Below are 27,636 nucleotides of genomic sequence, written 5' to 3'. Positions count from 1 at the left end.
CCCTCCCTCGAATTAAAAGTGCAGGTGGCCGCATTGATCTGGCCTGACAGCCGGACGAGACGTCCACCCCCACCCCTACCCCCAGTGGGGGGTGCTTAGCGATTGATAAAGTTGACTCTTTGTATAAAAACTTGGTAAGTATACTAAGCTAGGCTGGGCATGGGGAAGTTTCGTTTTGAATACAAGTTTAAAAGACATGTTTACCTAATTTAGAGTAAACAAAAAACTAACTTAAATAATATGTGAGTATCTAAAGCATGACAGTTCGTTATGAGCGTCTTTTGTGTTCATGAAGAGATTGATAATCAAGAAGTATAAGCTTAGATTATTTTGTTAGTTTTGCTTCTTTCAATTATGAATTACAATATATGGGTAAAAATAAATCCACCCTTAAGGTGTTCTCTTAGTCCTGTTCTCTTGGCCCACTGCAGCCACCCGAAACAACGCAAACCAGTAGGAATTACTTTAAAATTCACCACGTATTTTCTATATAATGACCACAATTGCCTTCCGAAGTTCCTCAACAAACACTTGCATGTAAAAAAAAGTATCGGCAATTTTTGACAGCAGAAATTTTTGAAGAGGCGATAAGGTATTTTATTAAGTAACCCTTTTCCTATCTGTGACTCAGAGTGACGTAATGAATTGTTTGTAGATGTTTCTTAAAGAATGATAACATTTTCTAGATCACGATATTTGGCCTTTGTGTTTAGGGAGTTTTTTTTCCATTTGAATAAAGGGTTGCTTTTTATCTTGCAAAATTGTGTGAAATGGTTTCGTAGGCCGCGGTGTCTATTATTTTGGTACGAAAATGTCATGAGCGTTTCGTTTCTTCAACCTTTTTTGGTTATCTTCATTTTGCCAAAATAATCATTTTTAAATTAAGTTTGAACCTCTGGGTACGTGACAGGAAGATAGGATAGGATAGGACGGTGCATGATATATATCTTGTTAATATTGCATGCTAAGTATTTTTTTTTATAAGTAGGCTGTTAAGTAGCCTAGGGCAGCATAACAATGCAGTGCCCTAGGCTACTTAACTGTTCTCTAGTTATACCTACGACATATAATATTGTAAACCCACAAAAGCAATCAATAAATGAATTATGAATAGTGTTGTTGAATCCTGTGTATACGATTTATCCATTTATAATTATATTCCGTAAGTTAATCCTTAATTACTTGAGAAATATTAATAAGCACTTAAGCACACCTTCACTGTCTCTTTCATTCAATAATACTTACATACATGTTTACATAAATTATAGTCTAACTACAGCTGCGTTAAGCTACTTTCTGATCCTTGGTATAAAAGCGTTGAAATAGAAACATATTGGTTTTGTTTTAACTTTCCTATCATTTTCCGTTAAACAATATATTATTTAGTAAAATTAAGCTACGCATTTATTTCAAACTAAATGTCAATCGTGGTATTAACCAAAAATATAAAAACAATATTCATTTCCACCGCCAAAGACTCCTAAAATCTTATTAACAAAATTGTACTTGTACAATTACAGCAGATTGTGAGAGTGAATTTTCCTCTTATACCGGATCAGCCAGATGATTGGCAATCCGGGTAAGCGGCATTTTAATAGGATGGGGTATATGTTCAGGTAGGTGTGCGGTGGGTTGAGGTGCGAGGAATCATAGGTTTTAGATAAGTTTCGCTGTATGAAATGTCATTTTAAGGTGGTGGTACTGGTGCTCGACGCGGTCATCTTGAAACTTAAGTCATTATCAATGGAAGGGTTTCATCTATTGGGCATTAAAAATAAATAAATGAAATTATCATGTCGAGCACTAGTATATACCACCACCTTACACGTTGAATCAGATTTTTTTTAAGTTAAAACTAGTATTTTTTTTTGTTGGCCGGGTATGAGAAAGGCCTTTCAGAAACTTCTGCGAGACCTATCAGAATTTGTCCATCATTATCTATAAGCGTCAGCGTCATTGTAGACGGGCTCTACCTACTACCTGGCAACTCCTGAACGTGCCTGTATTATTACGAGTATGTAGGGTAATTACTTACCCAGCAAATTTATTAAGATATTGATCTGTCACTCGTTAAGTCGCTTACCTGCAACAATAAACATATATATATTTAATAACATCCAAAAATAAATATATGACGGAAAAATTAGGTATGCTCTCTCCTGGCCGATTTCGGCCACAGCAGCTACCTATACCTTACCGGTACCTTTATTAGGTACCAGTAAAGATAGGAAGGATAAATACATAACGCAAAACATTGATTTAAACTTTCACGGTTATTAAACATTATCAAACTGCACAACGGGACTTCGCGTATTTAAGTTTTAGTTTTTAGTTTTTGTTTTTGGAGGTAAAACTTAAATACGCTATTAAGTCCCGTTGTGCAGTTTGATAATACCAAAGACATATGTAACTAGACGAATAAAGTCTAAGGAAAAAACGTGCCTCGGAATTGAAGCAAAAGTCATTCTCGAATAGATGGCGCACACACCTTTAGCCTATCCTCGGCTAGATGGCGTGACGACACCATTTCATATTTAACAATTTTAACACATAGATATCAGTGAATGAACATGGATCAAAATGATATAAAAATAATAAAATCATTTATCCATATATATACATGTTTTGATAACTTTATACGTTTTCATTTTGAGTTTTAGTCGTGTGTCGATAGATGGCAGTAAATTTACAGTGACTACAAAATTTACAATGACAGGACCCCTCTATACTATCTATTCTTTTTGATAATACATAACGCAGTAAACCGTATACACCAGTACAAGGAACCCTTTATAAAAAGCGCCCCTAAACCACTTCCCCTTGTCTGCAAGTCCATAGGAATTCTTTATACACTCAATGGATTTAATATCGCCCGGAATGCGCGTTGAGATAGTGTCCGATTTCGAGGCAGACGCGCGATTTTGCGATTTGCGACTTTTAATCGCGGAAAACTGCGACTAAGTTTTATTTTTCAATTACATCTTAGTTATAAACTGATTTAAATGGGTGCCGTTCAATTTTAATACAAACATTTTGCATAATTACATTTAACTACTTTTAAAACTCATAATAAACAGAATGCATAATAGAAACAAAATCCATAATATTATTCGTTATAATAATTAAATTACAGAATGTTCTATAATCATAAAAACGTTGTTTATAACGATCATTAGGAATAATTTTACTTGTTATAACATACAGTTAGTATTATGATTAAAATGTAGAACTATATTTTAACGAATGATCGGGTGACATTACATAGTATGACATAAATTATAAACCAACTTACATATTCTACCTTAAGGCAGGTCGCCGTTAGGTACGACGACGAGCGAAGCGAGGAGGAGTGTTAGGTAGAACTGCGACCCTACAGCGCGCGAGCCGAGCGAGCGAAGCGAGCGTGCCGCGGCAGCGGCCGGCGAAGGGCCAGAACCGACTTATTTTATAATAGTGCACATTTTATTACCCTCTCGATCATGAGAGGAGGCCTGTGCCCAGCAGTAGAGCGTGTGTAGGCTGATGATGACGATGCTATACTTTTTTAAGAATAAATAAAGAGTAACCTTAAATGTTAATATGTGCAAAGAAACAACGCTTCATTCTTTGAACACTATGAACTTGGTTTTTATGGAAAAATAACGTTATGAGCATTAAATAGTATACAAAGTGATCATTATAGTGATTGCCTGTTATGAAAATACATATTACTATGCAACTGAATGATTATTATTACTGAAATTATGCAATTTGTTGTTATTTATTTTGTTTTTATACTAAATAATCATTTCTGCATTTCAAAATTATGCAATTCGAATTATGCAAAATGAAAATTCGAAAATAGTTGTTATTAAAAACATTACACGTCCCCACCTGCGTCTAGGTTATTAAAATTTCTGCAATTTTTCCATAGTCACCTATTTATTGCTTAACTTTTGGCCAACGTCTTCTGAATACAAAAGTTAAACTCAAAATTGCAATCAATCGCAAGTCTGCACTCCCAAAACTTTGTCACCTCAACCCTTCGGATTTTACAACATTGAAGTGATCGAATTTTATTTTACTGTGTCCCCCAGTTAACTCTATCGGTCCAGTTATGTTTTATTCGAGCCGTTTTGCATGGATTTCCCACTTCCTCTGTAGTAACGGCTCGGGGGTCAAACCCTTGCTAGTAAAATTGTCCTTTTGCGTTGGATTTGTGTAGATAACCGCCATTTTTGTCAGATATGTAGGTGTTATTGCTTTCTCAAACAATTTTTGACGAAATTTTATGACTATTTTAACAGGTTTGACACATATTAAAAAGAAATTAATTTTACGTTTTGGTAAATGTTACTACATTCACCAAACTTGGGTACTTAAATAGTTATGTAGTACAAGAATAAGAAAAGTAATTGATTGAAAAGTGCTCATACTCAATCAAACATATAAGTAGTTAATGACATCAAAGTTTATCGGTAGTCAAAGAAATGAATGTCTTTCTTAGTTTGTAAACGTGCCGGTCAAATAGCAAAATATATTATTAAACGTAGTTTAGTTTATAACAACGCAATTATATCTACATACTACTACGCAAGCTACAAATTTACAAACCAAACTATTTACCTACATCATCGGAGATTTGGGTACCAACAGTCAAATTGCAAAACAGAGCCTACATTCAAGTCAAACCCAAAGACATTATTGAAAAACTCCCGTCAACTGCTACAGCGGCAATATCGCCCGCAATCCTGTATCCACGGTCAAATAGCCTGCATGCTTATGCAAATAGCCATGTTATTGTGTATCTAATTCGGAGACTTCTGAACATACACTTTGAATGTTTGAGTCAGACTCTAATACATTGACCGTAGAGGCGTTTTGTACCTGAGCGGTGGTAGGGTTAGGTTATCAGTGTTTTTTTTTTTCAAATATTTATGAAGGTACGCTGTAATCCAATTCCAGGTTATGTCTTTGGGTTAGGGGTCGAAGTTTTTCATATGAATTAATTAATAATACAGGAGGGATTTTGTCTGTTATCTGAAAGTTGGTTTGTTTTTATTTGAGGGGTCAGGGGGCTTATTTAAATGAGGTTATCGTGATTGCTTCGGCCAATATAGGTAAAGTGACAACCCTCGTGGAAAAAGCGAGTGTGTCTCCGTGTTTTGCAATATTCATAAAATATGTCTGATCTGGATATACCAAGGCGTATTTTACAGGATGATCCAAAAATATGTTGACAAAGATTTTTTTCTCTGGATATAGTTGATAATTCTATCAAACGCTTGCGTTTGTAATATAAAATCCAAAGAAGAATATTTAGAAGATATGTAATAACTACGTTTCGTTTCCGTATGAGTGTAGTTGTAAATTGTTTAAAACATTTGCTTAATGACGTGTCAAGTAAGAAAAATATTCGTTGACATTTTTGTCAGCGTATTTTCGGGCCATCCTGTACTATTCCCAAAGAGAATAGATAGTATAGAGGGGTCCTGTCATAGTAAATTTTGTAGTCACAGTAAATTTACTGCCATCTATCGACACACGACTAAAACTCAAAATGAAAACGTATAAAACTATCGAAAAAAAGATAAATGATATTATTATTTTTATATAATTTTGACCCATGTTCATTCACTGATACCTATGTGTTAAAATTGTTATAAAACGGTTTCGTCAACGCCATCTAGCCGACCATAGGCCAAAGGTGTGTGCGCCATCTATCCGAGAATGACTTTTTCTTGATTTCCGAGGCACGTTTTTTTCTTAGACTTTATTCATCTTATACGGAGTTACATATGTCTTTGCTATTACTATACTACATACGAAAATGGGACCATTTATATATTTACGCATTGAGTGCCTGAAACCCGCTCGGCGAGTTCTCTGTTCGTAGTCACTTTCCTCTACAAAGCGAGAACACGCTGGGATCGGCTACGAGCGTAGCGCTACGAAAACGTTGGCAGTGAATGTGTTAAATAACCTGAAACAACGTTTCAATAACCAAACACATTATTGCTTAACACACTCCCCAAACTTTACACTTAAATTCATTTTACACATTACACTTATTCAACATTTAGAAGTCGATCAGAGAAAGCTATATTTCCAAAATATTTACGAAAACAAAACCCATGCGGCCATCGTAAAGGCTATTTACACACGTCAAACTTATGCATCACTTAACAGTTTAACACCTTCACAAACACTACACCGAGTTTAAGTAGTTCGCGTCTGTCACGCTTAAAAAGGGTTGCGAAGTTGAACGAAAAAAGATTCGGGGAAAGAGATTCGAAATTGGACATCTGAAATCTAACTTCGCTGAAGGGTTGGACGGCGGCCCTACAAAGGTTTTGGGTATTATTATTAGTAGTTTGTTCTAATCTCTACATATATCTAATCTTAATAATACATTTGTTTAAAAAAATCAAGCCTTTTCATACCTTATCCTGTGGTCATCCTCCCCATTATCGAACCATAAGATTGTGTTTACCTGAACTAATATTGTCCCTTAAAATAATGGGTAATCTTAAGAAGGGCTTACCTACCCAGGTTAAATAAACCTATAATTCTTATTAATTAACAAATGTTCTTATTTAGTAAGAACATTAGCTAAATATTCAGTATTCAGAAATTAAGCAAACTGCAATACGGGAATGTTTTTTTTTAACATCGATAACTTTTTTGTGGCATTTAAAGCAAAGAATATAATACTCACTAGGAGAAGAACGGTAACTCCATACAAAAAAATGTCCCCAACCGTTTATACGTTTATACTAGTGGCGCCGTCGTTGTGTACCAATGGAACTAAAGTTGACAACCGGCTTAGCCTGGCGGGTATTGGTAGGTATAGGTAGTAATTCTGTTGATAAACATATTAGTTATCTTCATATCACGAAATATATGAAAGATGCAAATATTACCCCTTGTTTGTGGTATTATCAATTGATTTAAATAAAATAGTTCAGTGAAATTAGCTAAAATTATGGCATAATTAATAGAAGACTTTTTTTAATTGGGATACGTACGTTGTCGACCGAAGTTATTTTTCATCAACCCTCCCCTCCCCTCCCCCCTCTGCGTCACCCCCCCACACCCCCGCAAAGGGTCCAAAACCTAGTTTTTCTCCATTTTTAAGAAAACCGTTCAAGATACAGAAAAAGGGTGTAGGAACGAAGTGATCCTTATTAAATTTTCTATTTATCTCTTATACACACTATATTGCTATCACTTATAGTTTTTGCGCAATACGTCACGGAAGATGCTATTTTTAGGATTTTCAGTGTTTTTTTTCTTCTAATGACTTTTCTCAAATAACACTTACGATATCATCCACCTTTTTTAGGGTTCCGTACCTTAAAAGGAAAAAATGGAACCCTTATAAGATCACTCGTGCGTCTGTCTGTCTGTCCGACCATTCCTCCCCCCCCCCCCTTAATCTCTGAAACTACTGGGCCTAAAATTTTGAAAAAAATACACAAAATAGTACTTTACCTATAGATAATAGGAAAACCTATTAGAAATGTGCAGTCAAGCGTGAGTCGGACTTATATACGGAACCCTTGGAACGCGAGTTCGACTCGCACTTGACCGGTTTTTTTTTTATTTCAGTAAATAGTTAATACGAGTATGTTATTTAAAATGGGTATTATTTATTGAAAGAGTTTGTGTATCTGGGAACCTTGTTCACTAGGGACGGTAAGCATGATAAAGACATTGAAAGGAGAGTGAATGCTGGAAATCGTGTGAATGGGGCACTTAACGCTTTTATGAGCAGCCAGAAGGTGTCGCAAAAAGCACGGTTGGCTGTTCATAGAGGGGTGTTGGTGCCTACACTTATGTATGGTAGCGAAAGTTGGGTATGGCAGAAGAGGCATCAGAGCCAAGTGAATGCAGTGGAAATGAGAGCGCTGAGAAGTGTGTGTGGTGTGAGATTGTTTGGACATGTGGAAAGAATGAGTGAAAGAAGGCTAACAAAGAGAGTGTATAAGGGAGAAGTGGAAGTGGGAGTTGGAAGGGGTAGACCTCGGCGGATTTTCTCTGATCAGATCGGGGAAATCCTGAAGAAAGGCCAGGTCAAGAGCACCCTAAGCCGGCGAGCGTGTATGAGGAATGTAATGAAAGTGAAGGAAGCGAAAGAGGTATGTCAGGATCGTACCAAGTGGAAATCAGTGGTCTCTGACTACTCCTCCGGGAAATAGGCGTGATTATATGTATGTATGTGTTATTTATTATTAAACTACTTCATTTCAATTTCAATTTCAATTTCAATCAATTTCAATTTCGAATTTTGATCACCACACACATCTTCTTCCTCGCGTTAGTTGTCCCTTTTCGGTGAAGAAAATCATCGTGAGGAAACCGGACTAATCCCAGTAAGGCCTAGTTTCCCCTCTGGGTTGGAAGGTCAGATGGCAGTCGCTTTCGTAAAAACTAGTGTCTACGTCAAACCATGGGATTAGTTGCCAGCGGACCCCAGGCTCCCATGAGCCGTGGCAAAATGCCGGGAACAACGCGAAGATGATGAACTTTTCATGTGTGTGGTGGTCAAAAATCGTGGGTTCACCCTCGTTTGTGTTGTATAAAATTCGGTCAGCGGGCGCAGCACGGTTCCATTTTTTTCGCCTATCACTATGCGCGTCCCTATCGCACTCACATACTTGTTAGAGCGTGACAGGCATGGTGAGGCAACATAGAGGTACAATAATAGAGAGGAAACGGGGGAGGGGCCAAATGACCACGAGATACACTTATAGAACTTTCAGTAGGAGTAGCAAGAAAGCGGTACTATTGCTTGTCCTTGTCACAGTCTCACTTTTTGTTTGTTCCCCACCATAAATTTAGTATGGGTTATGGTGGGCAACAAATAACCCGACCGAATTACGTAGATTGTTTTTGGTATAATGTCAGGAATGTTAAAACGTGTTTTTAATATTGTCGCATTGCGTATATTTTGTCCCTCACGGAGGCACGCGCACACCACTTCTATAGGCTACCTTCAATGTGAGGCAAGCTATAAAAATGCGACTGTGCGATCTGTTTCACAGTCACGTGGGTAATAGTAACGATGTTCGGTGAGCTTAAAAATGTTTCTGTAATTTCAAAATGGCATAGCATCGTCAAATGAAGGAGTTGAATAAGAAATAATACACCATTTTAAAGAACATATTAACTATTTATTTAAATTAAACAAAATTTGGCGATATCGTAAGTATATTTTGAGAAAAGTTATCTTACAAAAGAAAAAAAACGTAAATTCTAAAAAAATTGCATATATGGTGACAGATTTCACAAAAACTATAAGTGATAGCACTATAGTGTGTATAAGAGATAAATAGCAAATTTACTAAGGATCACTTCGTTCCTACACACATTTTCTATATCTTGAACGGTTTTCTTAAAAATTTAGAAAAACCGCGTTTCGGGCCCTTTGCGGGGGTGTGGGGGGGTGACGCAGAGGGGGGAGGGTTGGGGAGGGTTGATGAAAAATAACTTCGGTCCATAACGTACATATCCCAATTACAAAAAGTCTTCTATTAATTATGCCAAGTTTTACATATATTTTTTTCCAGAAGCAACGTACTAAAAGGCATATTTATGTTTATAACATTGTATTATTTTATTTATTAAAAAAATGTTTTACATATAGAAATATACACTGAAAATTAAACCCTGACAACTTAATAAAAAAATAGACATTAATAAAGCACATTCACGAAGTTTTCAGTATAATACAAATATCTTTAGGCATGCCTACCACACACAGATACACTACACTTTACACACGGCATTTTACACAGATTTCCAACTTGTATTCATACATTTCTTCACGGTTAATTAATACGCTTTCCAGATGTGTTATGACGCGGTTCCTTCTGAACCCACTGAAGCTATGAATTTCACTCAAATATGTATCTTCAACAGCCGTTGCTCCGCATTTAGCACATTTTCTATGTGCATTGCTGTAATCCATGTAGGCACAGACTTACCAGAGTCTTAAGTGGTAGTACCGCTACGTTGTATTTATTATTTAAAGATTTAATAAATAAAATTTTCGTTATGAACTTTAACCACAGCAGTTGGACAGAGTCATTGACAAATATATTTTTTTATTATGGTGGGTAGACGTACCTACCCTCCAAATATTTTATGAACATTGATAAAGACAGTTGGAAGCAAATATTCATTATAAAACTTAATCGCGTGTAGTTAAGTTTTAAGTATTTTAAGTCCCGTTTTACGATTAATAATGTAAAAAATTCGTGAAAATTTAAATCTTAGTTGGGAGAAATGTTGCTGTAGAAAAATGTTTTTATTTTGATTACTGGCAACTTTTTCTAGGAGGCCAAAGCACACATAGAAGCTTCAGGCGCATACATGCGCAATTATTTGGGGACATAACTTTCTTAGGAAGTGAACAGGCCTTGATTTAAAGGCACTGCGATGTCTAGTAGATACTTATCTTTATTTGTTTATGCTCTAAGTACCCAGTACATACTGCCTACTCGCTCGATAAATCGTGTTAGAGTAAGACCAAGAAAAGTCTGCAACTATTTTGATAGCATACGCAATGGAAGTGTTATTTATACGTCGTAATTTCATAGAAGTTTGACGTCTAAAATAACACTTGCACTGTGTGTGATATCATAATTGTTGCAGACTTGTCTTGGTCAAATTCTAATATAATTATCCTGCACAATTTTTTTAACAAAGTCCGCCTAGAAAATCAAATAGGTACATACTGTATTAAAACAATATTTTGTATGAACCACCGGCCCCAGCAGGACAGGTTAACTGGCTACAAGTCCATCTGTCGATTAGCGCTATAAGTATTTGAGCGAAATTTAAAATTGTTTTAATTCCGCCCGTCAGCGGCGCCATGTCGCCGTCCTTTCGCGAACTTCGCAAAAAATAAGCGAGCGTGTATTACGAACTTCGGGTTAATTTTAAAATTGGAAGGGTTGACAGCTAGGTTTCTTGTTTGGAATTGATGTAGTAATAGGAATTTGGTGAGTGAATTTGCTGTAGGTAATATCAATGGGACAGTAGTGATGTAGGTACCCATTCTCATTATTTTGTATATTTTGAAGTCAGTTCTGGTGTATTGTGAAGGATCATGAGGGTTTAATACCATGAGTGACCTGGTTTAATATATTAGTATATAATTTTGTTTAATTATCAAATGTTATAAATTCACTTTCTTTGAAATTACATCTTCATTACAAAGCCAAGTAACTTGTCTAGGTACTTGAAAACATAAACAGTCCGAATACAGCTGACAACGTTTTTTCTTGACTCGCTGCCAACACGAAACTTCTGAATTAGGTGTCAAACTTGTGCAGACCTACTGTAATTATGTGCCTTATGATTTTTTACTGGGAAATATAGTCACAACCTAATTAGGGATTCTAGGAATTTGTTGCAGTGGTAATCAAATTGTACTTTTATATGCATGGTGTGTACTTATTGCAAAGAAATAAAACAGGAAGTAGAATTTGAAGCATGTATTAGGAAACGACAAGGAATTTCCGTGAGACACTGACATATTAAATATATTAAACCTGGTCACTCACGTACTCGAATCGACTTTAAATATACGTGAGTGACCCGGTATAATATATTTAATATACTAGGAAACGGCGCAAATTTCGTCGATCATGGCATCCTGGGTTACCTCGTAAAGTGGTCAAGGGCGATGTGTAATGTGAATCATCGTGGATATCAGCTGCCACTCCGTTGGTGGGTTGTGGAACGGCAGTCACCCAAACGCATTAAAAAAATATCGTCATCGCCTCTCAATTGAAACTTTGTCGGATGATAGTTTAACAAGATATTATGAATAAAAAATATCGTCAGCCGGCTGTATCGCAGTCGCGGTGGAAAGACCGTCAGCAGGCCCAAAGCCGTAAGGGTGGTATTCCACCTATCCCATTTCTTTGTCCAATGTGTATTGCGTCTCACATTTTACTTTAATGAGAGAGTGAGACGCACTGACATTGGACAAAGAAATTTGACAGGTGGAATACCACCCTTACGAATTAGCCAGACTAGTTTTCATCACCGAAGTGGTTAAAAAAGATGTATAATGAGTAACATTCATGTCTTAAACTCAAAAATTACAGACGAATTAAATAGGTACTTACCTTATTTTTGGAAAGTCTTATGAAAACGTCAGGTACCGAACTAACTGTAAGGAACTTCGTTAAAACATCTCGAACTCTGAATGCAATTTCCCAATAATGAATGCGCCGTATTCGATCAATGCTAAATAAACTTAAAAGCATCACTCGACGTTTTGAACTTTCAGAAACTTGTGTTTTCTGAGTTTGTATCGTAGACGGTACAGTTTGAAGTGAAATAAATATTGTTTTAGCGTGGTTTTAGCCATAAAATAGTATAATTTCAAATACTTACAATAATTATATAAAATTTTGTACAAAGTGTAAGTGTTTAAAAATGAGAGTATAAATTAAACTCTAGTGAGCCACATTAAATACAATACAATATATGTAAGTAATTTAAGGATGACTCACGATAGACAGGGCCGACGCCGGGCCGGGGCTTCCGGTGCATCGTTTTCTATGGAAAGCATCAAGTGATCACCTGGCATGTCATAGAAAAGTAAGCGCCGGAAGCTCCGGCACGGACACGGCCCGTTCTAACGTGAGTCCTCCGGCCCCTAATCCGTTCAATCAGCGGTGAAACCTCATATAGAGTACACCCCGGATAGATCCCCAAATTTCTTATAATAACACCAGCAACTGTTAAAACCAGATTGCTTTAAATTTGGTTTTAACAGTTGCTGGTGTTATTTGGTATGTGTTTCAATATTGTTCGTATTGTATATTTTATTGTTCTATGTTTCCGATGATTTTTATAAATAAGTATATTTGTAAGTCACAAAAAGAAAATATGCAAGCATATGGTAAATATCTAAACCATTTCAAATAACTTTAACCTTTATGTGTTATGACTATGACCATTTCAGTTTAAAATCGTAGATCAGTGTACCAGTGTTCTATGAAAGTGCCTTCTGTATTGTTCTTTGGTTGTACCAATGACGGTGAAACAAATCAGCGGTGTAACTGCAATGGCAACTTAATTAAAACACTGAAAAGTTGGCGATTTTAAAATCAGGGTGGGGTCTCAATGCGAGCGAGAAAAGATAAGGAATGCGCGTAAACTATGAGTACTGACATTTAAGGCGTCGTCCACGTACAGTACGCCTGATTCCTGCAATGCCCATTGAAACAAGAAGGCACTCATCAAAAGTTAGGTATCAACCACTATCATCGTTATTAATCTACATTGAATAGCTTATCCCTTATGGTCAAGATACAGCATCACACATACAATAATCTAACGGATTGCGTTCTAACACTTCTAACAAAAGCCAGAAACTCAAAGATTTTACTAAAGCGTTTGAAAGTGAACACATCACTATGTTTGATCGTATTTTGATTCTCATCAAGTTCAAGATCATTAGTGACAATATAAAATCTGCTAACAGTTCCGTAAGAGTGAGAAACAAAAATATACCTCAGGCAGAAATCACTATCTCTTATAGCTGACACAGCTGCTTTTCAATGTTGCAAAGTTTTTTTGTCAAAGAAAGGGATAGGATTATAAATCTGTCGGATATCGTCAAAGATAAAACATTTCTTAAACTCATTTTCAGATTTTAGCTTCGTAGCGACATCTATATTAAAATCGCTCGCCGCGCTGACACTGTGGCCACACGCACCGCCTACCACAAGCTGTCGAACTAGGCGAGCAAAGTATGAAAGCACTCATTAACTGCAAAAACTTCGCAACGCGCGCATATGACTTTAGTGACGTCATAAGTTGCGCGTTTTGACCTAGGTTAACAATTCTAGTACATATCTGTACTATTTATTAAAACGCGTCACTTGAAAATTGCTCCACATGTGTCGTTTTAATGTCTGACTCTCACAAAACTTTTGTTATTGAACTTTGTTATTGAGCTGTATGTCACACTGTATGCGAATCCGGGGTCCACTTTGGCAACCTAATTCAAAGAATTAGAGGCATTTCATCATCATATCAGCCAGAGGACGTCCACTGCTGGACATAAGCCAGTGACTGCTAGGCTAGAGGCATTTAGTTTTTAAGAAATCGGCTGCCATTTTACCTTACATCTGAAAGGGGAAACTAGGTCTTTTTGAGAAATCCCAATCTTGCCTGTGCAGAATGATTATTCTTTGTCTTTTGTCGCTTCTAAGTTCTAACTCTCGCGTTTGTATTGTACACATACTTCACTTACGGAAGGTCGGTAGACCAGAAGGAGCGAAGTTCTTCCTTTCTGATCGTGTTTGAGCGAAGTACGTATACAAATACGAGAGTCCTTGCCCTATGACAGTCTTATTATTATTATTTGGAGCCTGTCGTGTCCCACTGCTGGGCAAAGGCCTCCCCCCAATTTCTCCACAAATCTCTGTCCAGTGCTATGTCTGGCCACTCCTTTAAAAAGGAGTCTAGTTCATCCCGCCATCGCCGGCAGGGTCTGCCAGGTCCCCGATTTGAGTTTTCGGGCTCCCACTCTGAAGTGATTTTGCCCCACAACTCTTTCGGCATTCGGCTGACGTGACCAGCCCAGTCCCATTTTAGCTTGGCCGCCTTCCGAGCTACATCGACGATTTGGGTCTTGGAGCGTAGCGTGGTGTTCCGGACTCGATCCACCAATTTGACACCTAATATGCTACGCTCCATGGCTCGTTGGCAAACCCCGAGTCTGGACTTCTGAATGACAGTCTTATACCAACCAAAAATGTTATATGCGGGCCTTCCCCACATTGACTTTGTAAGCTGTACATACATGTGACTGAAGTAAGCTTTCCAATGAACACTTGTAATTCTGATGACACTAAGTGTGTAGTAGTAGTATAGTAGTAGAACTTAGTAATTATATTTTTTCCCCATCGGCCATCCGTTCTTGCGCAATTAATATTAACTTCACACAAATTCATAGCAGCACAAGCACCCTCAAGGGTTTTACAATTCCTGTTTTAACTTACAATCTTTGCGACGTCAAAAAGGGACGCACAGACGTGTTAAAAAGAGATGCACAATACATGACAAAACACCTGGGGCTGCCAATGAGCACTAATCAATACGGAAGGTGGCGAAAAATAACGAATGTGTTACCGCCGCCTCGAGTTCCGTGCGGTACCGACGGCAGAACAACTCGAGACAATTCGAAATAAATAAAAACCGAACGAAAACCGAAAACAGAAACCATAATGCAAGAAACGGCAAAAAAAAACGGTCACCCATCCAAGTACTGACCCCGCCCGACGTTGCTTAACTTCGGTCAAAAATCACGTTTGTTGTATGGGAGCCCCACTTAAATTTTTATTTTATTCTGTTTTTAATATTTGTTGTTATAGCGGCAACAGAAATACATCATCTGTGAAAATTTCAACTGTCAAGCTATCACGGTTCGTGAGATACAGCCTGGTGACAGACGGACGGACGGACGGACAGACGGACGGACGGACAGACGGACGGACGGACAGACGGACGGACGGACGGACGGACAGCGGAGTCTTAGTAATAGGGTCCCGTTTTACCCTTTGGGTACGGAACCCTAAAAACGATTGCGACTGATTGTGGAAGAAAGAGAGAGAGGCCTTTGCCGAGCAGTGGGATACAACAGGCTAACAAATAAATAAATAATAAATAATTGCGACTATCTTTTACACAAATCTAGCTAGCTGGCGCGGGTGCACTGCACGGAGCGGGCGCACGCGGGTGCCATTGTTGGTATACACAAATTTTAATTTGACCTAAAAATTACTGAAAAAAAAACAAGTTCATGCACAGATTTTGACCAAGTTTGATAAGATGTACTTACCTAATATTTTGTGAGACTGCGTATTTTATGGCGATTAAAGGACTGGCTCTAAATTAAAATTTCCTGTAGGTAGGTACTGTATTGTTTCGCAGAGTAGCAAGTCTTACAACCGACGTCCAACCGACGACCGAGCCTTAAGTCCGCCGTGTTACAAAAAAAGTCTAAAAGTACTCTCTGTGTGTTACCTACCTCGTTACATGGACTTGTTTCCCATAAACGCAGTCGAAAAAAAACCTTTCAAAATAATCTTAAAAGCTAAAGGCAACTTTTCTGCCCACCGTGCCATATGCAGTAATCGCCGGCCGGCCGGGGACGTATGGCTCGTGGAGACGCTGTTTTTAAACCTTTTCTTCCCCCATTCGGGGAGGGGGTGGACCAATCGATGCCCGTCACGTTAGAGCGCGATCAAGTGCACGTCTTTGATGTGTCTTTGTGTTGTAATTGTTGTTGTGTGTGTTAGCTAACAGATGCTAGTATTACTTTGCTTACGCCGTTACACCAAAAGCATTTTAATTTATTTCGCTAAAATACACACTATACGATATATATAAGCGCTGACGGAAAGTGTTAGCACGCACATATGCTGTATTGACGTGCCCATTTTTTCCGACAAATATTTGTGTCAGAAAGCGTTTTAAGCTTACATAATTAAAAAAAAAAATACTATCGCAAGTACAATACATTTAATATAAAATCAAATCTAGGACTCGCAATGTTTAAAATTCCTTTCCTTTCTTTCTCTCTCACACCCGACCCAGTCGGTTTGTCCCCAGAATTGTTTCCACTGTGTTACTGTGTCCGCACTGACATGACAACTTGTCAGCGGCAGCGCCCGAATGTACTGTTTAAAGGATGATTTTGGAAACTAGGTTTAACTAGCGAAAATTTTACTTATTTAACTGTACGAACTTTTATTTCGTGGAGGAGGTATAAAATAAAAACTAGGAGTAAACGTTTAAAATTCGCTTCTTTCTCTTAGACCCGTCCCAGTCTGTTCCCGGAATTGTTTCCACTGTGTTACTGTGTCCGCCGCACCACCAGCATACTGACGTGACAACTTGTCAGCGACAGCGCTCGACTAATGTACTATTTCTAGGACAATTTTGGAACTAGACAATAAAATGCCGGATTTAAGGCTTGTTAGTGTTCATTCAGGAACCCTTCACAAAACAGTAGGTAGTGAGTTCAAAAGAGGGTCAAAGGTTAGGTATGTCCAGTATTTTTGACGTCGTCTAATTAAGGGATAACCCTAATTGGTCCTATTTCATCATAGCAAAAAATAGGATCGAATAAGGCAACTTATTTACTAGTCTCTTTGTGAGCTGCAGATCTCACAAAACCCCATGACTCCGCCATATTAAAAAAAATAGTTTGCATAAATTGCATATTATTATAAATATTGAATCTGCTCACCAAATTTCAATATAATCTGCTGAGAAATGCGCCCTAGCCGCGTAGCCAACATGCCAATCCCTTACGCTCCGTAGCGAACGGAACGCAACTGTCGCTGTTGCACTAATATGGAAGAGTGATAGAGACACAAAGCCTTTCGTTGTCATAGCGCAAGCGATTGTCACCTTGGTTAGGTTGGCTGTAAAGAACAGTCAGACAACCAGACATACGAAAGCATTATTGCAAACTGACACAGAGACCTCCGCTCTCGCGCGGTCAATTACGATAAGACACGACCCCGCCGCTAAAATCGAATGCCACCCACGTGAAATAAAATAACGTTATACATCCGTCTCATAAAGTCGTCAACGGGTGACGGACGGACGGACGTATAAATCAGTCAGCTCGAGACAAATTGGCCCCGGCATATGTCGCGGATGTGACATGAAAGAACACGTCAAAGATATTGAGAAATGTCAAACAGTAAGATATTCTGATAAATATCGTATAAAACTTGTCTGTATTAAACTCGATGTTCAAAGTTGATGATGATAGATATATATAGGCATGTCTTCGAAAACTAACCTCCACTAGGTATATGTACCTTAATAAATTAGGAACAAAAAAAAAAGAAAAACTTAATGCCATAAAACATTCTATATAAATATACCAGTGTATGAATGATGCTTTTACTTTTACTTGTACTAGTGTGTAGTTTAACTACATAATTATCATTCTCTCATATGACTATTTTGAAAATGTCGTCAAAGTATCACTAAATGTTCCAATAGGCGTAATGACATAAAAGTCTCTCCATTTGACGATAAATTATTTTCACCATACCTATCGTAAGGTAACGCTTACCATCAAATAGGTTGTATGCTTGTTTGCTACTTAAGTATGTACTTTAATTATAATAATACTTACTTCAGCAAATTGTCAGGATAAGTTGTTGAATAGTAAATTTTTATTCAACAATATATTATACCTTATGATGAAACTTATCTTAACAAAAGGCAGACTCTTCTCTATCAGTCAACGTCAACTCTATCTGCCAAAATACTAAAATATAAATGTGTCAAGAGTACCGGTCGATAAAAACCCAGTTTTCAAACTTAAACTAGAAGTACTAGAACCAACCAATCAATAAGAACACTAACAAAATAAACTAAGGCAGCCTGTCAGAACGCGGAACGATTCAGTTGTCATCGCAGACAGAAGTGACGGGTGACTGGAGACGATCAAGTCATGAGAGGTAGCGGAAAACGGATAGTGATTAAATATAGGTACCTACTAAGACAGTCTGTCAGGGCGCGAAACGATTCAGTCGTTGTCATTGCAGACAGAAGTGACGGGTGACTGGATGGAGCGGATTAAGTGATAAGCGATAGCGATTTTTCACGAAATCCAAACAAGATAACGCTATGCAAACTCCAGGATCACCAAAAATGTAGCACGTAGATATTTTGTAAACGACAGTTCATCTTTTTGTATTTTTCTTTTTTGATTAATACCTTGTTTTTGCTTGTTGTTATGTTTGTGTTAAGGCGAAAACGGTTTTTGTTACGGGTTTCTAAAATACGAAGGAATTCACAAGAATAATTTGTTATTCTGAAATGAATTCAAGAGAATAATTGTTCTACCTGAAATTTAACAAGAATGTCCCATATCAGGAAAATGCTACAGACAGAAGCAGTAAATAGCAGCAGTCATAATATTCATTTAAACTGTCAACGATACAGCAACACTGATACTACTTCTCAAGACACATTCGTAACTGTTGTTGGGCTTGTATACCATAAAGTAGTATTAAGACACACACATAAAGCTAGAAATTCTTCATTCTACTATTCTACGCATAACACAAAACTACTCCAACTTTAAACCTAAGATGTTCTGTCACAACTCTCTTTGGGAGCGTTCTGTTCAAGACAACAGTTCGGTGTCACGCTGTCATGGCTGAGACGTCACTGACAGATTAGGAGTGCGGTGCAAGTCATAAGATATCAGGCATGGAGTCCGTCATTATTGTGTATTGTGTGTGAGCGAAACAGCGCTTTAATTGCACATACATAACTATGTTCCGCTAGTACACTACAGCGCCTGAGAATCCACATACAATGCTAAAACCGTCGTACAACCATGTTGCAGTGGCGGAAAAAAGACGATATCATTGTCGTTCTCCTTGATAAAATGAGTGACGGATTGCATGTTCTTTACTTGCGAGACAGCAAGGAAATTGACAGTGCCATTATTCCTATAACAGTAACGCTGCAGTCACAAGTTAAGTGTAAAAATACAATACAATACACATCTTCTTTATTGATTATTGAGTGGTAAGCTTAACTGTCATAAAACAAAACTCTCTGATAAAATTGATTTGATTGCGAGCTAAACTCGCGAGGCGGAACGTCAAGAAACGAACGTCTTTCCGCTGACATAGTGCATCAAGACAGTTCCCAGTAGCGCTGTCTTTGTCATAGCTGACAAGTGATTGGGGTGGGGTCCAAGTCACAAGAGATAACTGGAACGAGTAAAACATTTTGTTATTCATCTCATTTGACATATTTAACTACATATTTAGCAAGGTTGCAAAACACAATTGTGAGTTACCTATTACAAATTATTTATATATTTATGTTAGGGAGAACTAACAGCTTTAAAATTACAATAGACAACAAGGTTAAAACAGGAAGCCAATTACAGGAACTCACTGGTAGTAACAAAGTACTTTCTTTTTAAACTAATGCTAGCACTTACGCACACACACATGCGTACGAATAAGCATTATTCTACCAACAACCTACATTATATAATTTTACAGAAATAAATTTAGAATGGGCCAATGAGATGTAACGTAGTGCAACGTGCAATAGATCAAACGGTAAGACGCAAACATTCACACGGTCATTATATTTATTAATTGTATGTAAAACCAGTTGTACAAATCCTATAATCATCAAACACCATCTGAGATAATTTGTCCAAGTTAAATTTTTCTTTTGCCAATGTTGGGAGATTAACCAAGAGCTTATACGGTTTCACTGTAACCAAGGTAGGTAGAAGTCAATTATAATATAGGTAACTCTGACATTTCGATATATTTTGTGTCACAAACATCATCATCATCATTTCAGCCTATATACGTCCCACTGCTGGGCACAGGCCTCCTCTCATGCGCGAGAGGGCTTGGGCTATAGTCCCCACGCTAGCCACAAACATACATACATGAAATTATACCTTTGGTGGGCTATAAAACCATCAGAACCTCGCATTGGTATGCATCTAACCTAAAAACGCTATATAATAACGCTAATACTTGTCCCTCAAGCCACGAAAGCAAGACTAGAGTGAAATTTCCAGGCGCCGAGTAAACTTGGGGACGTGGGGGCGACAGCGGCGTCCCGATGCAAGTTGATAATGCACTGAGCTGACAACGCCAATGGCGTTTGTTATTGCTCATATTTTTGTTCATTAAATTTGGGTTTAAAAAAAAAACATTTATTTGTTCTTCTTTTCGTGTCAATGATTTCAGACTGTGCGGGATCAGAAGGTAGCGACATTTATCGCCCTGTCTGTGGCATCACGGAGGTCCTGCTGAGAGCAGGCATGTAGGCGCTGGACAAGACTCCAGGATGCTCCAAACTCAAACTCAAACATTTAGTTAGCAAATAGGCCACAAGAGTACTTTTTAATTTTTCTTCTTCTTCTCGTGTCGATGTTTTCAGACTGCGGGACCAAGGTAGCGATATTTATCACCCTGTCTGTCGCATCACGGAGGTCCAGCTCAGAGCAGGCATATGGACCTGACCTTCATCTATAAAAATTAGTTCTAATTTAAAACTTTATTAACAGTCGTCCTTTTTTATGACGACCGCGTATGCTAGCATTTTGTTCCTGATTTACCTATTCTCCTCTTTCTAAAAAGCGACAGTTTAAAATGTGAAAGCATAACAAGGTGTACTCGGAAGTGTGTATTTGGTTGTCTAAACTTTATTTTATATACATCTTGTGAAAACTGACCAGTCTGAATAAACTGAAAATATTTGAAAACACTACTACTAAGGCAGTACACAGACTTTAATTGTTGGTCTATCTAAGTTTCAAGCTAATTTGGCTGTTAATACTAACGGTATAAAATGTCATATGTAAATAAACCCTAAATTTGTCAACAATTAAAGTCCGTGACTGTACGTAAAAAAACATTTAAGAAACTAAAACATTTTATTAAATTCCATTCCCGACATCTTTCAGCACCAACATTTGCATAAACTCTGCCTTAATCCCTAAACATACCTATTTGTAGTTTCTTACGTTTTTAGTTAAAATTTGCACACCTCAAACAACAAAAACACAGACAACGAAAAAATTGGTACAAGATTTTCCGTTGCCAAAGTTAAGCGACGATATAAAAAAAAACTTCCCAAGTTCCAAAAACCCATCCCATTCTTTAACTGCAAACGTCTTGTCCAGTCAAACGTTCGACAAAGCAAATACGGTAATATGGCGCCCGGCATTGTAAAGCCGTCCGTCCACCGTTCTTCAGCCCCTGCACCCGTGACAGTCATTTAAGACAGTGACGTGCCCCCCCACACCACCTAGATGGATTGATATTACGGTGCACTGTAAGACGGTTGCATACGGGAACTGGAATTTAAAAATGCGACTTTATTTTTCTTTTTTAACGGTCAGCTGCAGAATTCGAATGTTTTCGTGCATTTCAGTAATTACTGTTACTGTTTTTGTAAACTACTGTGTTGTTGACATATGTAATTGTTACTTTGTGTGCTTGGCGTATTAAATGCAACTTTTCTTCAATGATCGGTGTCCACTGTAATGAAACAGACAATTTATATTTCATAAATATAATTGCCATAATTAGATTTCGCTTGTGTTGGTCAATTTGTGACAAAAGCTGAACTTACTGGCAGCTAGCCTATTTTTTTTACATACAGTCAATATAATATGCCAACTTCTTAAATAAATATAATGAACCAAATATTTTTTAGGGCTAAATATAAAAATCTCAATGCGTTTTTGACTTATATGTAAAACACAGCCATTGTGGCAGACATTGTCTCGCTCCTTAAAACAGCTTATATTCTTTCTAATACACTCAAAAGCCATTGATGTTATAATTTAAAAAGAAAGGGTTTAAAGATGCTAAGTTTTATAAGTTTAGCTAATTCTATGTATGAAAATATAACGATATTAGACATATAAAAAGCGACCTTAGACAAAATCGAGTTTTAAAAACTCCAAACTCAACAATGGCTGCAACTTTTTGCCAACGACCCAACTTCACTGTATATTATTCATTTAATATTATATTCCACAACCCTTCAAGCTGAAAACTACGTCGTTGGACGCAAACGAGACGGGCGTGATGGCGATCCGAGACAGTGACGTGACTACCCCCACCCCCACAGGGGGGACTGACCCCGGGGGGCGGATAATAAGGGGGCAATGCGGGATGGAAGTCTTCTTTCGTGGAAATGTGTTGCGTTAAAAGTGTGCACGTCAACGGAGGTAAATTAGTTTTTGAAGTGCAGTGTGCAGAAAAACTCGATAAGTAAAAGCTGTTTTAATTCCGTTACGTTAATTTTCTAGTTGATTATAATTTGAGTTTAACAGTTGTGTTAATTTTACTAAACATTACCTTTTGTTATATGTGCCGATGCAAAAGAAAAAGGATTTGGTGCAGTTTTATTCCAGAAGACTTTACTCTTTATTATAATTATTTGTAAGGTATTAAATTACTTAAACATAATATTCCCTTTATTACTATTTCTTATCATTTTTCATCTTTCTTTGCTTTTTATAAAAGCTAAAACACGAAAAACCTCGAAAAGAAAATCAACATTTCAGAACGCGGAACGTCACCGCGGACGCTGTCGTGTCATTTGCACAAAATTAAATACCCCTCAAAGACGAGACGTCAACTTTACCGGACCCCACCCTGGGCGGGGGGTGGTGGGGGTGTGCCAGATGGATTGATATTACTACACGAATGCAGGTGAACTGGAGCTGATCTTCGTACAATGCCCATTTGTAAGGCGGTGTCTTATGCTGCAATTTAGATAGCTTACGTGCTTATTTATGTGGTGTGCGGATTTCACTTAAAAGTGCTCGATAAAAGTATTTTTATTACTTTTAAGCTATTGATTTGGGTATCTGCAAGATTCAGGAACGCCTACATTATGACCATCAAAGTATATAATCAACTGCCTACTAATCTACGTAACTTGCCCTTGAATAAATTCAAAGCTCAGCTCCACCAATGGCTTACTTAGAGTATTTTACTCAATAAACGAGTTCTTTGCTTACAAAGAAGACTCTGTAATATATTAGTTAAGTTAGTTGCATGATAGATTTAGTCCTTTAATTTTAAGGTTTTTATTTGATATTCGCACGCCAGAAAAGGCGTAATATGTGGAACAATTTAGTACCTGCTTAAGACCTCTATGTAACCATATTACTGCGAATAAACCATTTGTACTTTTGTATTTGTATTCATGTCATGGAAGTTAAATGCTATATTTTAAGGTTTAAAATCAATATCTTTGGTAATAATAAAATAAGTTGTGCTTATACACTGCAGTGTCAGGTAACTAGGTAGACACTGTTGCTATACCTACTTGACTTTGACGGCCCGGCCTCCTAAGTCGGTAGTGACTAGTGGCCCTGCCTAGGAAGCAGGAGGTCCTGGGTTCCAATCCTGGCATGGGCATTTATCACAAATATTTGTTCCTGAGTTATGAATGTTTACTATGTTTATAATTATTTAGTTTTTTGTTAATTGTTAATCGCCTTGTTTTTACAAAACATACCTACCGTAGCAAAATTGTAAAGTTCCTTTACAATTTTGCTTTATTTATTTTTATTAATTTTAAACTGCAAAATCCCTAAATGCGGAACTGTCGTTTACAAAGTCATGTCATTTATGCCAATAAAAAGTTCTCTCCACAACGAAGAAAATGCATAGGTAAGTGAAAATCCGATTTAATTAAGTAATACCGAATCACCTCGTAGGCTCGTAATGAAAGATGAATGACGACCATTAATAAATCCTAACGAGACTTAAAAAAACTCGCATCCCTCTTACACCCCATAAAAACAGGACAAAGACACATGTCCTCCCTTATTATCTTCAATTAAGAGGTTCAGATAATGTACCGTGACATACGTTGGACGTGTCCAGAATTGTCAGACCTCTTTAGTAAGGAACGTCATGGTACAACGCTTCAAACATTTGTAGTTCGCTACACCGGCTCACTTTAGACTGGACACCTTGTTATGACAAACCTTTCTCTTCACCTGAAGCATATTACTGTGGACTTTATGCAGTGGTGTTAAGGGTGGTGGTAAAGGTACAGGTAAGGTGGTATGTCAGAATCTCGTGAGTGATGTACGAAGGACGGTGATAGATCGGGGGACGTTACATGTGATTAGTAGAACGTGGCTGTGATTCGTTAAATATGGGGTTTGGTGAAATGTCGGAGTGTTTTTGGCGGATGTTATTTTTATTGTGCTGAAAATAAATGTATATGCGGATCATGACTGTTTGAATAACGTCTAATAGAACAAAAAAAATATATCTATGATAGATATCGAATAGATTTGACAATTTTGATTTTTGCAATGATACGCATGTACCTACACCCAGCCGCAAAATTGCATTCATTCATTAAGTGTGTATGCAATTTTGCAGCTCGCTGTACATGGAGTAAATGTTAAGTGCTTAATATAACAATTGGCTGATTCTTTTCTTTTAAATATCAAATCGTTTGAAGGTTTGGTGTATGTTAAACGTAATTCGAACTTTTCAACAAGATTTCACCCAAAACTTTAGCCTTCTGTTAGAGTTAGACCAAGAAAAGTCTGCAGCGATTTCGATAGCCCACGCAATACAAGTGTTATTTATACGTCATATTTTCATAGAAGTTTGACGTTTACAAAAACACTTGCACTGCGTGGGCTATCAAAATCTCTGCAGACTTTTCTTGGTCTAACTCTAATTATATTTTGCTTGACATAAAGTCTAACGTTGCACAGACTTTTCAGCGACAAAGTGTACTATTGCCACTATAACATTTCCACATTTTCATAGAAATATGACGTTTATGGAGACATTTCTACAGTTAACTTCGACTGACTCTAGTCGCAATGCTTCCAAATAAAAATTGGAAAAATTCACTGTCTTGGGCGAGACTCAAACTCGCGACTCAAAACGAACGAGACTTAACGACGAATATTTCCACCATATCCTTACCAAATTATACCAAACCTTAATATATTATACATTTAGACTTTCCTCAAGAATCACTCTATTGATAGGTGAAATCGCAACGCAATCCGTTCAGTAGTTTTAGAGTTTATCGCGAACATACATACACACATAAAGACGCGGCGGGGAATTTATTTTATAGATAAGTTGTAGTGATATGCGCCTTAGGAGGGACCCTAGCGACATCTACCGTTACAATATCCCACTTATGACTGACTCCAGCCATTTAGCGAAATACCCTAATTTGTCACAGTGACCGCGACCAACACACAATCACGGCGAATAATGTCTCCTGATGGATACAGACGGACAGATGTTTGCCTTACTGTGATAACGCCAGACAATCGGTGATAATATATCTACGATGATATCTTATCTATTTGCAGGCAAGTTAATTATTGTATGATTGGAAATTATTTTGGATTAGAAATAATGCTTGCTTAAGAGTCACATAAACGCCGCCTCCATACAATTGAAGTTACAGAGGGTAACTTCGATTGTATCGATCGGAGCGTTATTTTAAAACAACGTTATGAAAAAACAATAGAAACTAGAGAAAGGTAGAAATTATAATCCAAAAAATAGAGCGAGAGAAAAATTTTCAGACAATATCTTTCGGTCCGATTCGAACTTTAAGATACGCCAAGTATTAAGTCTACTATAAAGAAAAACGTCACATTTGACACTGATCTAATCCATATCGTATACGTAATATTTGACGTATCTTAAAATTCGGTACAATACATACAATACAATACAAATATTCTTTATTGCACACCCCATTACAGAAAACAATACAAAGATTACAAAAAAGAGGTTCAACAACAGACGGTCTTATCGCTAAAAAGCGATCACTTCCATACAACCTTTAGGTAGCGGAAACTAATAAATTTATGTCATGTCAGTAGGTACAGTCACCAGCAATAATAAGTTACTAACATAGGGTTTGCAATCCAGATCCGAAATGTATGAAATTATCCGGATCTGGATCCGGGTCCACGGATCTTCCCATACATTTCAGATCCGTCGCGCAAACCCCACCAACGAAGGCCTCAAAAATATCTGACACGTTCTTATTTGTAGCACAATAAGAGCGCGTCACATATTTTTGCCTTCGTTGTGTAACATATTACTGCAGGTGAGTGTATTAACGGTTGCATGCCTTTACGGTAGTCGAATGCATTTTATCATCGTCGTCTTAACAATGATTTGTGTTGCATTACATTAATTTATAACATTTTTTGCATAATTTAACAATACGTAAACATTTATATTGATTAAAGTAACAATGGTGACGTTGAGGCATCGAGGCGAATAAAACATTACAGCTCAAGGAATTAGGGTTGTCACTAATAAACGATAATTTTAATTTGAGCCTTATTCACTGCGATATAATACTGTATTAATATAAGATTTGGTGGTATTGTTTAGAAATCATCATCATAGAACTTATTGATATAATTAAGATTAACAAAGACTGTTCTAACATCAAAAACAACTCTAAATCTTTCTTTGTGTTTTTTTTTATTTTTTTACTTGGAAATATAGAACTAAATATGTATACTAAAGCAAAAACAAAAGTCTTGTTCATCAATTTAAGCATCAAGCATTATCATGTGTGGCATAAAATAATGCCAATATCTAAAACCACCACCAATTCGAAAGAAAACATTGAAACTTACATTTTGACATCAAAACGATACCTAAAATATGTCAATCGCTCGTGCGTCTCGCTCGCACTAATGTATTTACAGGCATCAGGCAAGCGACTGACATATAGTTGTGCCCTTCTCGAAAACATTCTCCGTTTCTATGGGAAATATTCTCGAGCGGGAAAGTTTTCCATACCAAATGGAGAATGTTCTCGAGAACGAACGTCAGAACTCTAAACTGGTATAATTTAGACATTCTTTTAATGTCACAATGTAAGTTTAAATTTGGATTCCTATATCACAATAAAAACGTTATTTAATGTTCATGTAACAACCCTAACACAGCGTGACGGGAATGAGCAAGAGACAGCCGTCACCGTCACAGTGACGGATAAATGTCACCTCGGAGCGACGTCGCAATGACGAATAACTGTCACTGTCACCTCGACGAC

The 27,636-nt window shown here is 37.4% G+C and overlaps 1 protein-coding gene and 2 long non-coding RNA genes across 3 annotated transcripts in view; all 3 read right to left on the bottom strand.

Annotated features, from left to right (window-relative positions):
* The window catches only part of LOC134793005 (protein tiptop-like), a 371,990-nt gene that overhangs the window by 163,195 nt on the left and 181,159 nt on the right, over nucleotides 1-27,636 (bottom strand). The gene's annotated exons all lie outside the window — the stretch shown is intronic.
* The window catches only part of LOC134793037 (uncharacterized), a 209,016-nt gene that overhangs the window by 117,892 nt on the left and 63,488 nt on the right, over nucleotides 1-27,636 (bottom strand). The gene's annotated exons all lie outside the window — the stretch shown is intronic.
* LOC134793288 (uncharacterized) lies at nucleotides 7,714-8,189 on the bottom strand. The gene is made up of 2 exons (XR_010144532.1): nucleotides 7,955-8,189; nucleotides 7,714-7,889 (listed from the first exon to the last, which is right to left on the bottom strand). It is a non-coding gene; the product is annotated as an uncharacterized LOC134793288 (long non-coding RNA).

This window comes from Cydia splendana, chromosome 8 (genome assembly GCF_910591565.1).
Source record: "Cydia splendana chromosome 8, ilCydSple1.2, whole genome shotgun sequence".
NCBI lineage: Eukaryota > Metazoa > Arthropoda > Insecta > Lepidoptera > Tortricidae > Cydia > Cydia splendana.
Note: the sequence above shows the minus strand (reverse complement) of the source record. Positions and strands in the feature narration are given on the sequence as shown.